Source organism: Carlito syrichta, unplaced genomic scaffold (assembly GCF_000164805.1).
Source record: "Carlito syrichta isolate Samal-C Ts95f unplaced genomic scaffold, Tarsius_syrichta-2.0.1 Scaffold304381, whole genome shotgun sequence".
NCBI lineage: Eukaryota > Metazoa > Chordata > Mammalia > Primates > Tarsiidae > Carlito > Carlito syrichta.
The window spans coordinates 14,078-28,229 of NW_007248477.1; positions in this window are offsets into that span (position 1 = coordinate 14,078).

Here is a 14,152-nt window from a genome sequence, read left to right on the forward strand (position 1 = left end):
TCCAACTCAAAAAAAAAAGGGAAAGAAAGAAATTTTGTTTCTTATAAATTACCTAGTTTGAGGCATTCTGTTATAAGTAACAGAAAATGAACTAAGACACTGGGGAGCGAAAAAGAGATGGAAAGAAAGAACCCAGGATAACTCCTCTCAGGAGGGTCTCCTTTGCCTATGGAAGTCCTTACCTGATAGTCTATCCCTTTGTGACCTGGTTCCAGCTCACCTTCCCAATCCTGCAAAGCGACCTCCTTCAAGAAACATCCTTCCTTCCTCCAAATTCCCATTGACCGAGACATTTGTCACCCCTTTCTTCCTATGGCAGCTCCCTTGTCTGCATCTTGCCTATCTTGTCCACCAGCCATCTCTGCTCCTTCTCCAAGTCCTCTCCCACTGTATCAGATATTAGGGCAATATTTTGGGGCAGATCTATGGAAGTGTCATCAACAGATTTCAGACAGGGTTGAAGAGGGAGCGTGGCAGGTATGAAATGGACACCAGAGACTCCAGGGGTGAGTGACTCTTGTCCAAGCACACCAAGGTCAGACCAGGGAAGCCAGAAATGCTCACTGTGGTGAACACACATGCCCATGCCACAGACACCATATGGATAATTTTGAGTACAGGAGACTCATTCCGGCTTAGCCCTAACCCACCTTGACAATGACTATGGACCCAGTATCCCAGAGAAAGCAAGTCAGGGTTCAGACATCTTTGGGGGCAACAAAGAAAAATGAAGATTGCATATGGGCTTTGGAAACAGATGGACCTGACTCTGAACATCTCCTTCACTTTTCACTTCTCTTGATCTCCACTCCATCTGTCTCGTTCAAGCCACAACAGTTCTGTTTGGTTGACCTCCGAGTCTCCACATCAGTGAGCCCGTTGCTGCTGCCAGGTCTTCTTTATAAGATGCACAGTAGGGCACGCCCCCTCTTAAGACCCTGCAATAGCTTCCAAGTGCCATGAGGACTGTATTGGGTCAAGATCCCTGGGGAACAGATTCTGAGACTGAGATTGCCTATGTGGGATTTGGTGAGGCATGTTCTCAGGAAGAATGCCCACAAGTAAGAAAGCGGGGCATGGCAGTTGGACATTGCAACAGAATCTTCAGCTGATCCCAGGGGAATCTCTCGAGCTGGTACAGCCCTTCAGAGTCACCCAGAGTAAAACCCAGGAGCCTTTGTTCTCAGCTAGCTGTCCTAATGGTCTCAAGATGGCTGCCACAGCTCCAGAGGTCACCTCCAGATGTGTCAACATCCAGCAGAAGAAAAGGATGTGTTTCTCTGCATTTGTCTTGTTATAAGAGTCATTGGCTGTGATTGACATAGCTCCCTTCCATGAGGCTGACACTCCCAGAAGCTGGGGAATGTGTCCCTGGTCCTGAGGAGTGTTTGAGGGTGAACCCCAGAGTCAGTCAGAGGGATGAAATCCAAACTTCTCACGGCAACCCACAGAGTCCTTCTGACCTGGGCTCTGCCAACCTCACCAGCCTCATCTCCCTCCTCCCCTCTCTGTGTCTGTGCTCTGACCTTTTCTAGAACACAACATGTTCCAGTCCCACCTCCAAGTCTGCATTTGCTGTCCCTTCTGCCTGCCACAATGTGGTCTCTCCTGCCACTCAGTAAATCTCTATTCATCCCGTTCATCTATGCTCAAACGTCACTTCCCCAAGGAAGCCTTCTCTGATTGCCAGACCAGGCAATCAGAGGTTCCCGTGTTACCAGCTCATAACTCTTCTACTTTCCCTTCTGAATGTTCATCACCCCTTGTGATTAAGTAACTGCTGGATGCAGGTCTCTGCTGAGGGCAGGGACCAGGTTGGCCTTGCCCACCACAGCCTCTTCAGCACTCACTGCAGGAACAAACGTGCAGAAGGTATTCAGCAGGTGCTGCCAAATGAATTAAGTACATAGCCTTGGACAAGTACTCTTTGAGTCTATCTCCTCTCAGCAAGTGGGCATAGCAAGTTTAATCAGTTATGCTGTGAGTATCACACAGGTTATCGAGTCTCAACAAATGTTAGCTCTTTTCACTTTGTGGGAAAAGACTGTAGGGTAACCAGTCATCCCAGTTTGCCTCAGTCTGAGGGTTTTCCTGATGCATGGGATTTTCAGCACTAACACTGGGACAGTTCCAGGCAAATCAAGATGGTTGATCGCCTTAAATTTGGGTGAGAGGGAAGAAGGGCATTTTGTATTAGCATAATACTCGGGGTATACTGGTAAGCCAGCTCTTCAGGAAAAACCAATCAACCTTGATTTGAAGCATTAGACAATTTCCATCACGTAAACACCCCCACCATGGCTGGCCAAATTACCAATGTTTGAACAGCCAGTTTGCAAAATTCCTGAAAATTCAACAACAGGCTCTCATGTTTTCAGTTCCTCCTATTTAATATGGGCACTCAGGCTTTTATTATCTACAAATGTGCAGCACAGCCACAACTCTGGTGTGAGTGACAATATCTCAATCCTGAGAAAGTCACCGCTAGAGTGGAGCTTGGAGACCATCTAGTCCAAGGCACTGAGCCATCTGTAACATGGGCTACCTCTGTCCCATCCTGTGTCCACAACAGACATTGCTAATCGATCATGATGCTGAGTCCCAATATGACCTCGCAGTCTCCCCTCATCACGTCCCCACGTAGCCACAGCCAACTAGCTAGTGTTGCATGTGTGAGAAATCAACTTGCTTCAGGGGTAGATGTGTTCCTACTCCTTCATTATACAGGGGAGGAAGCTTTGGCTCACAAAGGTAGATGGATCGAAGAACAGCTATCTTGCCTCAGTTGTTCTTTTTACCCTGCCTTGCCTTGAAGAGCTGAATACCCTACAGTAGAGAGGAACAAAGGGGGATCATCTGGGATGCTGAACCTAGATTCTGGAAACCTCTGCTTAGAGCTCCCAAGCCCCTTCTGTACCCTGAGGGCTTGTTATCATGTCTACATGTAAATGTTGTTTGCCTGCTGGAGAGGGAGCGCTTTTATTATTTTATTTTATTTTATTTTTTGGTTGGAGTCTCACTCTGTCTCCCAGGCTGGAGTGCAGTGGTATACTCACCATCACCCCAGTGTCGACCTGCTGGGCTCTAGTGATCCTTCCACCCCAACCTTCCAAGTAGCCAGAACTACAGGTGTGCACTACCACGCCTGGCTAATTTTTTAAAAAATTTACTGTAGAGGTGAGGTCTTGCCAAGTTGCCCGGGCTAGTCTTGAACCCATGGGCTCAGGCAATCTACTTGTCTCGGCCTCCCAAAGTGCTGGGATTACAGGCTGAGCCACCAAGCCTCTCCAGGAACACTTTTAAAATAATTACAAGGCTGGACATAGTGGCTCACGCTTGTAATCCCAACACTTTGGGAGGCTGATGTGGGAGGATCGCTTGAGCCCAGTTGTCTCTACAAAAAAAATCAGCTGGGTATGGTGGCACGGACCTCAGCTACTTGGGAGGCTGAAGCAGAAGGATCTCCTGAGCCTAGGAGCTTAGGCTGTGGTGAGCCGTGATTGTGCCACTGCGCTCCAGCCTGGGCAACAGAGTGAGACCCTGACTCAAAATAAATAAGTAAATGAAACAATTACAAAAGCGGCTGGGCACCGTGTAATCCCAACACTTTGGGAAACAGGCTGGAGGATGACTTGAGGCCAGCAGTTTGAGGCCAGCCCAGACAAAAAGAAAAAAAAGAAAAAAAAAGAAAAAATTTAAAATTTAAAAAATTAAAATTGAAGCCAGCAGTTTGAGACCAGCCCAGACAAAAAGAAAAAGAAAAGAAAAAAATTTTTTAAATTTAAAAAATTTAAAAATTAAAAAAAAAAATAGCTGGTCATGTTGACATACACCTAGAGTCCCAGCTACTCTGGAGGCTGAGGTAGGAGGATCCCTTGAGCCCAGGAATTTAAGGCTACAGCAAGCTATGATCACACCACTGCATGCCAGTCTGGGTGACAGAGTAAGACCCTGCCTCTAATCTAAAAAAAAAAGATAGAAAGAAAAAAGGGAAAAAGTCGTATATTTCTATTGCAAAAAAAAAAAAAAGAAAAGAAAAGAAACAAATCCAAACAAACAAGAGGTGTATATAAAATAAAAGACTTTAGCACCGTTTCCCCAGAGGTAATTATTGTTAACAATTTTGGTCCTCCCAGACATTTTCCCACTAATTTGCAAATGTACACAGATCACAAATAGACTGAATGGTTAGCTGTTCACCACTCACCACTGCCCCGCCTCTGGGGACACTACCTAACACCTAGCAGGCACTCATGGCTTCCGTTCACTTAAAATGCCCCAGATTTCTTTCCCTGTGAGTGTGGTGGGTCTGCCTCTGTCAAACGGCTTTAGCACTTCATCGCGTGGTCTCGTAAATTAGTTTAACAGTTCCTTCGATGAGCATTTAAACAGCTCTACATTTTTCCCATAACAATCCCAAGGCCTTGCTCTTTGGCTGGCCTGCGAGGCTGGCACCACAGTCCCTGCCATAGCTTCCAAATGCTGCTGTCCATCAGAGCTTCGCAGTCTCTGGTTTCCTGGGATCACCAACAGACAACCAGAGCGGAGTAGCTGGCAGTGTTGCAACCAGCTCCTGGGAGCGGGGTCAGGTTGCAGCAGGTGGATGACAAGCCCCTTGGCCTGCAGGGCTCCACCTCGCCCACGACCAGAGGCTGCTGCCCCGGATGGTGCCCCACAGCTCACACAAGAAGCAGGGGATTAGCCAGGCAACACCGCCTGGGTGCTGACAGCCCAAGGGCCTGTGGGCTGGGTGGAAGCCCCTTTTCCAGGCCCTGGGTTGGCTTGGCAACCCTGAGAGTGGCTGGCAACTCTAGGGGCCTTGGAAACCAGAAACAATTGGGTGTCTGGTGGGGAGGGGAAGGGGTCAATGGGAAAGAGTCTGGGTTCCAAAGGAGACCCACCTGCTGGGCACAGACCTGCCTACCACCCTCACACCTGTGGGCATGTCTAGTAGGCACCACTCACCTATGGTGTCCGCACTGAACTCCTGACCCTCCCTCCTCAAGCCCTCACCCCATCTCATGGCAATGCCATCCTTCTGTTCTCAGGTAAAAGCCTTGGAACCACCCTTGCCTTCTCTTCCTCTCACTCCTCCTGTCCAGTCTATCAGCAAAACCTATTAGTTCTTCCTTTAAAATACCACTTTTGGCCAGGTGTGGTGGCTCATACCTGTAATTCCAGCACTTTGGGGTGCTGAGCCAGGGGATCACTTGAGACCAGGAATTCAAGACTAACCTGGGTAATGTAGTAAGACCCCACCTCTACAAAAAAAAAAAAATTAGCCACTAATTTTTTTGATGTGTTCCCTTATACAAGAAGCTGAGGTGGGAGAATCACTCAAGGCCAGGAGTTTGAGGCTGCAGTGAGCTATGATCACACCACTGCCCTCCAGTGTGGGCAACAAAGTAGGATATTGCTACCCTCCCTTAAAAAAAACACCACTTTTCACCACCTCAGCTGCTAGAAGGCGGTGGTCCAAGCCACCATCATCTCTCACCTGTATCTTTGCAATTAACTCATTAATTGGTCTTAACACTACCTCTCCTCAGTACCAGTCTCCTCAGCACAGTAGCTAAAGGAATCCCAGCAAATGAAGCCAGATCCCATCACTTTTATAACTCTCATTTTTCTCAGAGTGAAAGGTAAAATCTTCCAATGACCTACAAGGTGTTGCATGGACTTCCCCCTCTCCACACCTTCCCAGCAGAAATACTGTCTAGAGAATGCTGTGTCCTTCTCTGTACACCCATCAAGGGTACACACTGTTAATTTGTCTGTCACTGATGATGTACCATTGATCACTTCCTAAGAAGTTCATAAGGGATTCCACTTTATTTAAGAATAAAATTAATAAAGACATGATGCATGTCATGCTGAGTGTTTCTTGCAGGCTGCACACAGCCTCCAGCCTTGGTGTGTGACCCTCATGCTACCCTGTTCTGCCTATGGTCAGCCAGCATCAGTGTGGAGGCCCCTCAGCACAGAGTGCTCACTCCCAGCCAGGAGCAGGGTCATTCTGGAGTTCCTACTCACTCTGGATGGCTCCCTGGGTTTTTCCAGGCATGGTTTGAACCTGTCAACTCTCACCAACCCCTGCTTAAGCAAGGGGTAGAAGTTACACAGGAGCAAGAAAGGCCAGGCCCAGCCGCCCACCTTCTCTGGGGCTCCGACTTGCAAGGGGTCGGGAGAATAAGGAAGGCCCCCTAGTTTATGGAAGGAAGCAGTTCTGTCCCCCACACTCCACCCTCAGCTAGGGCCCTCAGAAGGCAAGACTTGACATTCCTCACAAGGGTGTGGTGTGCAAGGCCTGACCTGGAGAACAGCTGCTGGGGTCACGGAATTAGTAGGCTTGATGAATCCCGGAGGCCTGGCCTGGGACAGGAGCACGTCTGCAGAGATTTGGCCAATTGGACCCATGAATCACTGACAACAAGGCCACAGAGAGGAAAGACGAATTATGTCAGCTTCCTGTCTTGCTGAGGGTCCGCTCCGCTCTCCTGGGGTCTCCAGGGTATGCAAAGAAGCTGCAGAGACAACAACTCAGCTGGCTGTCACGCTGACCTCTGGCTGTGAACAGGGACATGAGATTTTCAAGATGAGGTTAAATTATGCTGATTCTACATTGGAAATGGAACCGTGTCTGGCTTGGATTCCATCTACACTGGCAGGACTCAAGGCAGAACGAGGCAAATCAAAGTCCTGTCATCTTAACTGTCCCAAAGTCAAAACTAGTTTTTGTGCCAAGATATCCGCCCAAAGACAGGACACTATGGAGCAGGCCACTCTGCATCAATTCACTCTTGGAGTGTGAAGGAAACACAGGAAGGAGAACATATGTCTTGACCTTTTCTGTGTACCAGGCAGTATGCCAAGTGCTCCGTATATATTATCTCAAGTCATTGTCTCAACCATATTCTGAGGGATATTTTAACATCTCTAAAGGAAAAAAGGAAGTGGCAACTTGGGAAGATTCCACGGTGTGCCCAGGGTCACAGAGTTAAGAACAGGCACAGCTGGGATTTGAGCCCAGATCTGGCAACTCTAAGCCCCGAGTGCTGAAACACCACATGTCTCCCTTTAGGAATATCAGATTCTCTTTAGAACTCTACACTTGATTTTTAACAGCAGTCAAACAATTTTAAATTAAAAAATATTGCTTTTAAATCTGAAAAACAAAAATAAAAAGCCCCACTAAAACTAAGAAATGGATTAAGGTAAAAGGATTCGAAATCAACATACAAAAAATAATGTATTTCTATAAACTAGCAATAAACAATTGAAAAAATAAAATTCGAAATGTCGTTGGTGAGATCATAAAAAAAATTAAGGGATGAAATTAACAAAAGATGTGTAAGACATTGAAAATTCAGAAACATTGCTGAGTGAAATTAAAGAAGACCTGAATAAATAGGGATATATATCATGTTCTTGGGTTGGAAGACTCACTGATGATAAGACGTCCGATCTCTCAAATCAGTCTATAGATCTAATGCAAAGATCTCCATCTAAATGCCAGCAGACTTTTTAAAGAAATCAACAAGCTGATTTTATAATGTGTATGACAACGGAAATGACCCAGAACAATCCAATCTTAAACAAGAAGAACAAAGTTGGAAGATTTACTCTACCTGATTTTAAGACAGCATAAAGCTACAGTAACCAAGGCAGCTTGACATTGGCATAAAGACAGACAAATAGACCAACAGAAAAGATATTCCTCCGTAATCATATTCCTCCATAAATAAATACGGAGGTTATGTGCCTTCAAGCTTATCTCTGCAAGGGGCACGTGTCACAGACCCAGAGAATGTGACACCAGCTACTGTTCAGTCCTCTCTCCTGGCAATGTTGTTCCACATTCAAAGTCAATTGGCCTAAAATGAGCTTAGGTCATCAGTTTCGGGCAAGAGAAAGAACACTGGATCCAGAGCACAGAACTTTCGTTTTTAATCCCATTGTCATGGTTAAATACAAAGTCTCATCTTTTCAGCATGTAATAATAATAATAAAACCATGAATACATGTCAAACTCTGTTCTAAGAGCTTTACATATATCAGGGCATCCAGCCTCAGCCTCCAAAATGCTGGGATTACAGGTGTGAGCCATCGTGCCCAGCCATGTATAAATATAGAAATGTGAAATATATAGATTTTTCTTTGAGTTGAGATCTCACTCTGTTACCCAGGCTGGGGTACAGTGGCACGATCATGGCTCACGGCAGCCTCAAACTCCTGGGCTCAGGTGATCCTTCTGCCTCAGCCTCCTGAGTAGCTGGGACTACAGACAAAAGCCACTACACCCAGCTAATTTAAAAAAATTTTTTTTTTGGTAGAGACCAGGTTTTGCCATGTTGCCCAGGCTGGTCTCAAACTTTGGGATTCAAACAATTCTCCCATCTTGGCCTCCCAAAGTGCTGGGATTACAGGCGTGAGCCACCTCACTTGGCCCTGAAGTATAGACCTTAAAGCAGGGTGGCAATCGCAAAGGTTTGAAACTACTAGATAGTAGATGAGAGGGTTATGAAGAAGCCTGAGTAATGGAAGGCATTTAAGGTGCTCAGCTACAAAGCATGGTTCATAGTCAAGACTTGTGAGTAAGTTGTAGGTGCAGTAATTACTCATCAAGGCCAAGTTTATGGGTGTTGGAACTATGCTGTCACGTTGGGCCCTGTACTTTAGGCCTGCACTTGGGCTAATGCTGTGTTGGCAGCATCTTAAAATTATGAATGACTTTAAAGAAGGGGTTCCGCATTTCCATTTTGCACTGGGTCCCATAAATTATGTAACCAGTCCTGACTATTTTGTATCATTATCATTGCTTAACATGTTTATTTATAACATGAAATAGTTGATGACCACTTATTATTATCAAATTCCATCTCTGCCTCTTATTAGCTAGAGGACCTTGAGCAAGAATGATCTCTGTCTTACAGGATCTCTGTCTCAGTTTCCTCATCTGCAACAGGAGAGTAATAACGGTACTTCTCCAAAAGGTTGTTGTGGAGGTTTAAAGAACACAACATATGTCAAGTGCCAAGAACAGTGCCTGGCACATAGTGCTCCAAAAATGTTAACTACTCTTGTTTTCATTAGCTTTTTGGACACAGTCAATGTTGCCTGGTTCTTCCACTTCACATTTGGGGAGGGGATTATTAAATGAATCGATGATTCTGGAATTAATTCGGGCACGAGATTTCTTTGAGAATCTGATGACTGAGAAGATGCTTCCCAGGAACACACAGATAGTTCCTGCATATCTTGCCTGAAGTTTCAGGGAATTTATGGGCCTTTGAGGCCAAGGCAGGGGGCCTTGGTCAGGAACCTCAGAAATCAAGGAGCGCTGAGGGCCCTTGGAGGGCTGGAGTCTGAGAGTCTCTGGGTGGGAACAGCCGGGCAGGAGGCACATTACTCCTTCATGACTGGGGTGTGCGCCTGTGGTTTAAGTCAGCGGCTATTTTTAGCTTTGCTATATATGGCCAGGGGAGGAATGAGGGCTATAGGAGGGGGAGGGGTGCCAAGAAGCTCACAGCAGGGCTTGGGTGGCCACAGATTCCATGCCTATCCCACCTCTGCTTCCCATCGAGTTGAGAGATGGAGAGCCTAACCTCAGACGAAGCCACAGCCTAGAGGACAGGGAGGGGTCCATGGAGGTAGGAATGGCAGGGGCCTCGAAGGAGAGGCCAGGTCAAGTCACCGTAAAACAATGTTTCCAACTTTTTGACTGTGACCTACAGTAAGAAATACACTTTACAACTGGACACACTCATAAATGCAGACATTTGAAAATACATACACATTCACACATTATACACACATACATAGATCCCCAACTGGATAAATGTTTCAGGAAATAATACTTTTTCTTATTCTCTGTGAAATACTCTGGTATCTTCTATTCTTTTCTCTCTTTTTTTCTATTCTTTCCTTTCAAAAAGCCCAGGTCATGACCCACTAAATTGATTTCACCACCCACTGACAGGTCGGCACCTCCAGTTTGGAAACTGCCATTTTCCTAGGTGAGCAGATCGCCAGCTGTGTGATGTATGTCTGCAGGGAAGGCAACTTCTGAACCCCAAGGACGAGATGCAGCTTTCAGCTTTATCTCCCGGATGCATGGCTAGTTTGGAACCTCCTGGCTTTTGTGCGCTCGGCTCCCTTGACGACCTGGCGTAGTCATCCTCCACCCTTGTCACCGGGCTCTCCTGTACAGACTTCAGACTCGGCCACTTCCTTCAGGAAGCCGCCCTGACTGCCTGTGTCTGCTCAGCTGCCCGCCACCTTCTCCCTTAGGTCCTGTCCACCCTGCCTTGCACCCAGCATGGTACCTTAGGACGATTTCTCGTTAGAATCACTGTGAAGGCCAGGAGCCTTTCTGTCGTGTTTATTTGTGCACCCCAGTGTGGCATCCTGGGCTTCATCTTAATAATCACTCCAGAAATACTTATTGGATGAATTAGTAATAGTTCATAGTAATAACAGCAGCCCCCATTTATTGAATACTCATTTATTCCATCAGAAATCTTTTGAGAGGTTCGAGTAAGTCCATTTTATGATGAGGAAATTAAGGCCCAAGGAGATTACAAACGCGGGAGAGCCAGGGAAGTAACCCGGGCTGTCCAGCCCCCAGCTGTTCCTCATAGCACCATCGTATTTGTCCACAGTTGCCTCAGTGCCACCCAGGATGGCACAAAAGGCAGAGGGTAGATCCTTCACAAACCCTCGGGGACTGATGACAGGTTGATTAAAGAGATTTTCCGAAGCAGTGGCCACATCTAATTTTGGACAGTTACACCTCGTATGAAGCTTGGGAGAGAGACTCTGGGAGGTTTCCAGGGCCCCTGCATGAGGGACCGTCTCGTTCTGGAGAAGCCAGGACCTCCAACAAACCCAAGCAGCAGGTCTTCTGGTTACCTGGCCTGAAGGGCTTCTGGGCACACATGGGATGAAACCCAGGGCCTGCAAAGCCTCTGTAATCTGGCTCATGCCCGCAGTTTCAGCTTTCACTCCCGCCTGTACCCCTCATTTGCTCTGTTCCTACCATCCTGGCATTCTTGCTGCTCCTCAAGCATGCACAACCCAGCCCTTCCTCAGGGCCTTTGCATCACCGTTCCCTCTGCCTGAAAGACTTCGCTTCCTCTCCAGCCCCACATCCTGCTCCTGAGGCCACACTATCTAAAAACACTACCTTCCTCCCTCTGCTATTTCTTTTTCATAACGGTAGTAACTTCTGGAGATGACATATATGCTTTTTTTCTGGTTTATTTATGCCTTCTCTGTTAGACAGGAGCTCCTGGAGGACCTTATCTTACCCACTGCCCCAGTCCCTAGAATGTGCTGGGAAACAGTGCCTGGAACAGAGTGGGTCTTCAGAAATTTGGTGGCATGGATGAACGAATGGAAAGTTTTCCCCACTTTTAGATATATTGGGAGATCAACCCATAGTTTCCCCTGCTTACCTTGACCTAAAAATGTGCATCTCTGTGACTCACATCCAGACCCCCAACACACACACACACACACACACACACACACACACACACACACACACACACACCCCTCACCCCTTGGTTTGGAAGCCTGCCTGCAGTGCACCACTTGGCATAGGTAACTGATGCCACATATGTACTCAAGGATTATCTGACTCCATTTTATAGCAAGCGAAACTGAGGCTTGCTCCCTGTTGTCCCCAGTGTCCAGCGCAGTGCTTGGCATCAACATCTGGTGAGAGCCGGGCACGGCGGCTCATGCCTATAATCCCAGCACTTTGGGAGGCAAGAGGCAAGAGGATTGTCTGAACCCAGAGGTTCGAGACCACTCTGGGCAACTTGACGAGACCATATCTCTTAAAAAAAAGAAAAGAAAAAACATCTGGTGAGTTAAAATTCACGGAATTGGTGAAGTTCAGTGAACTGCTCAGGGTCACCCAACTAGTAAGCAGTGCAGCCAGCCTCTGTCCTTAGCACTGCCCAATCCAGTCAGCGCTGGGTAGTGGCCACATGTACCTGTAGGAGCTCCAGCAATACAACCCCAATAACATCCAGACACATTCGTGGCAGGTCCTCACCCAGACACCCACCAACTGGCAGCCAGAAAACAGACCTAGCCTGCACCTGAGGCTGTTCTCACTGTGCCCAGGGACCTCAGTGTGAGCAAACCTTGCCCCTAGGCTGGCAGCTGCCTCTTCCTTCCCTAGCTGCCCGTTCCCAGCCCTACCCCCAGCCTACTCCCAGACGGCCCACTTCCTCCCCTCTGTCATAAAGAAGGGAGACTAAGCCGGGCTCAGTGGCTCAGTCTGTAATTCCGCACCTTTGGGAGGCTGAGGTGAGTGGATTGCCTGAGCCCGCGGGTTCGAGACCCGCCCGGGCAACTTGGCGAGACCTCATCTCTACAATAAATCAAAAACTAGCTGGGCATGGTAGCGCGCGCCTGTAGTTCCAGCTCCTTGGAAGGCTGAGGCAGAAGGATCGCCAGAGCCCAGCAGGTCGAGGCTGCGGTGGCCGGGAGCGACCACTGCACTCCAGTCTAGGTGACAGAGTGAGACTCCAACTCAAAAAAAAAATACAAAAAGAAGGGAGACTAGTGACAAATATAACATCTACAAATGCCTTCTGACACCAAACATCATTTTTTAAAGTTAGCCAGCCTTATCTGTGCCCGTTCCTCTTTCCAATGTGGCACATTGGGTAGGCTTCACAGGATCATCCGGAGTTGGGAGTCCTTCAGGACCTGTTAAAGCAGAAACCAGCAAACTTTTTCTGTCAAGAGTCAAGTATTGGGCCAGGAACAGTGGCTCAAACCTACAATCCCAGTACTTTGGGAAATCGAGGTGAGAGACTTGCCTGAGCCCACAGATTCAAGAACAGCCTGGGCAACTTGGTGAGACCTCATCTCTACAATAAATTCTAAAAATCGTCCAGGTGTCGTGGCGTGTTTGTAGTTCTGGCTACTTGAAAGGCTGAGGTGGAAGGATCACCTGAGCCCAGCAGGTCAATGCTGGGGTGCCCATCAGCACGCCACTACACTCCAGCTTGGGCAGTGGAATGAGACTCCAACTCAAAAAAAAAAAAAAAAAAAATCAAGTATTAAATACTTCCGGATTTGCAGGACAAGAGGCAAAATTGAGGATACTGTGTAGGGGCTCTCATAGACCTTCATGTGTCACAAAATATTCTTCTTCTTTTGGGTTTTTTCAAGCATTTAAAAATGTACCACTACTCTCAGCTCACAAGCTGCACAGAACAGGCTGACAGCCAGCTGCCCTGATCTATACTTTGCTAGTCCCTAATTTATTATGTATTTATTTAATTTTATTTTTTACAAAGACAGGGTCTTGCTCTGTGGCCCAGACTGGTGTGGAGTGGCATCATCATGGCTCACTGCAGCTTTGACCTCCTGGTCTCAAGGGATCTTCTCACCTCGGCCTCTCAAGTCGCTGGAACTACAGCGTGCCGCCATGCCCAAGCCCCTAATTTAAAGCAATACTTTTTAAAATTTAATGTGTATTTTTAAATGCCTGATAAGACTGTTAAAACAGTTTTTGGACCCATGCTCAGAGATTCTGATTCAGAAGGTCTGGGTGGGGCCCCTGAACTTGGATTTGAAACGGGTGGACAGATGGTGCAAATGCTGCCTGTCTACATTCTGAGCAGTAATGGCCTTCTAGAGTGTTCATTTTATGGATGACGAAACTGAGGCCCAGATGCAAACCTATCCTGCCCCTGAGTGCTATCTCCCATTACACCCAGGGGACCAGGCAGCGGCATCCGCTCTGCCACACGCAGGGCTATTTGGCTACAGAAAACTCCCCTCCATTCCCTGATTCCTCTCATGCTTCTGAGCCTCTGTACACCCTCCTGTCTCTGCCTGGACAGGCCTGCACACCCGCCCTCACAGATGCAGTTCTCCTGACAAGATCAAGTGTCTCCTCCGCTGAGGCATTCCCTGACTCCTCACATCTCACTGCTCCGTCCCGTCACAGGGCTCTGGACATCCCGTGTGTGACGTGCATAATTGTGTGTCTGCAGGTCTGTCTTTGAAGTCAGGGACTGTATCTTGTTCCTCTTTATATCTAATATTTTGGTCAATGCCTGGAAAATAGGAAGTACCGCAGAAACATGCCTTGAGTGAAAGAGTGCATGAATGGATGGTAGAT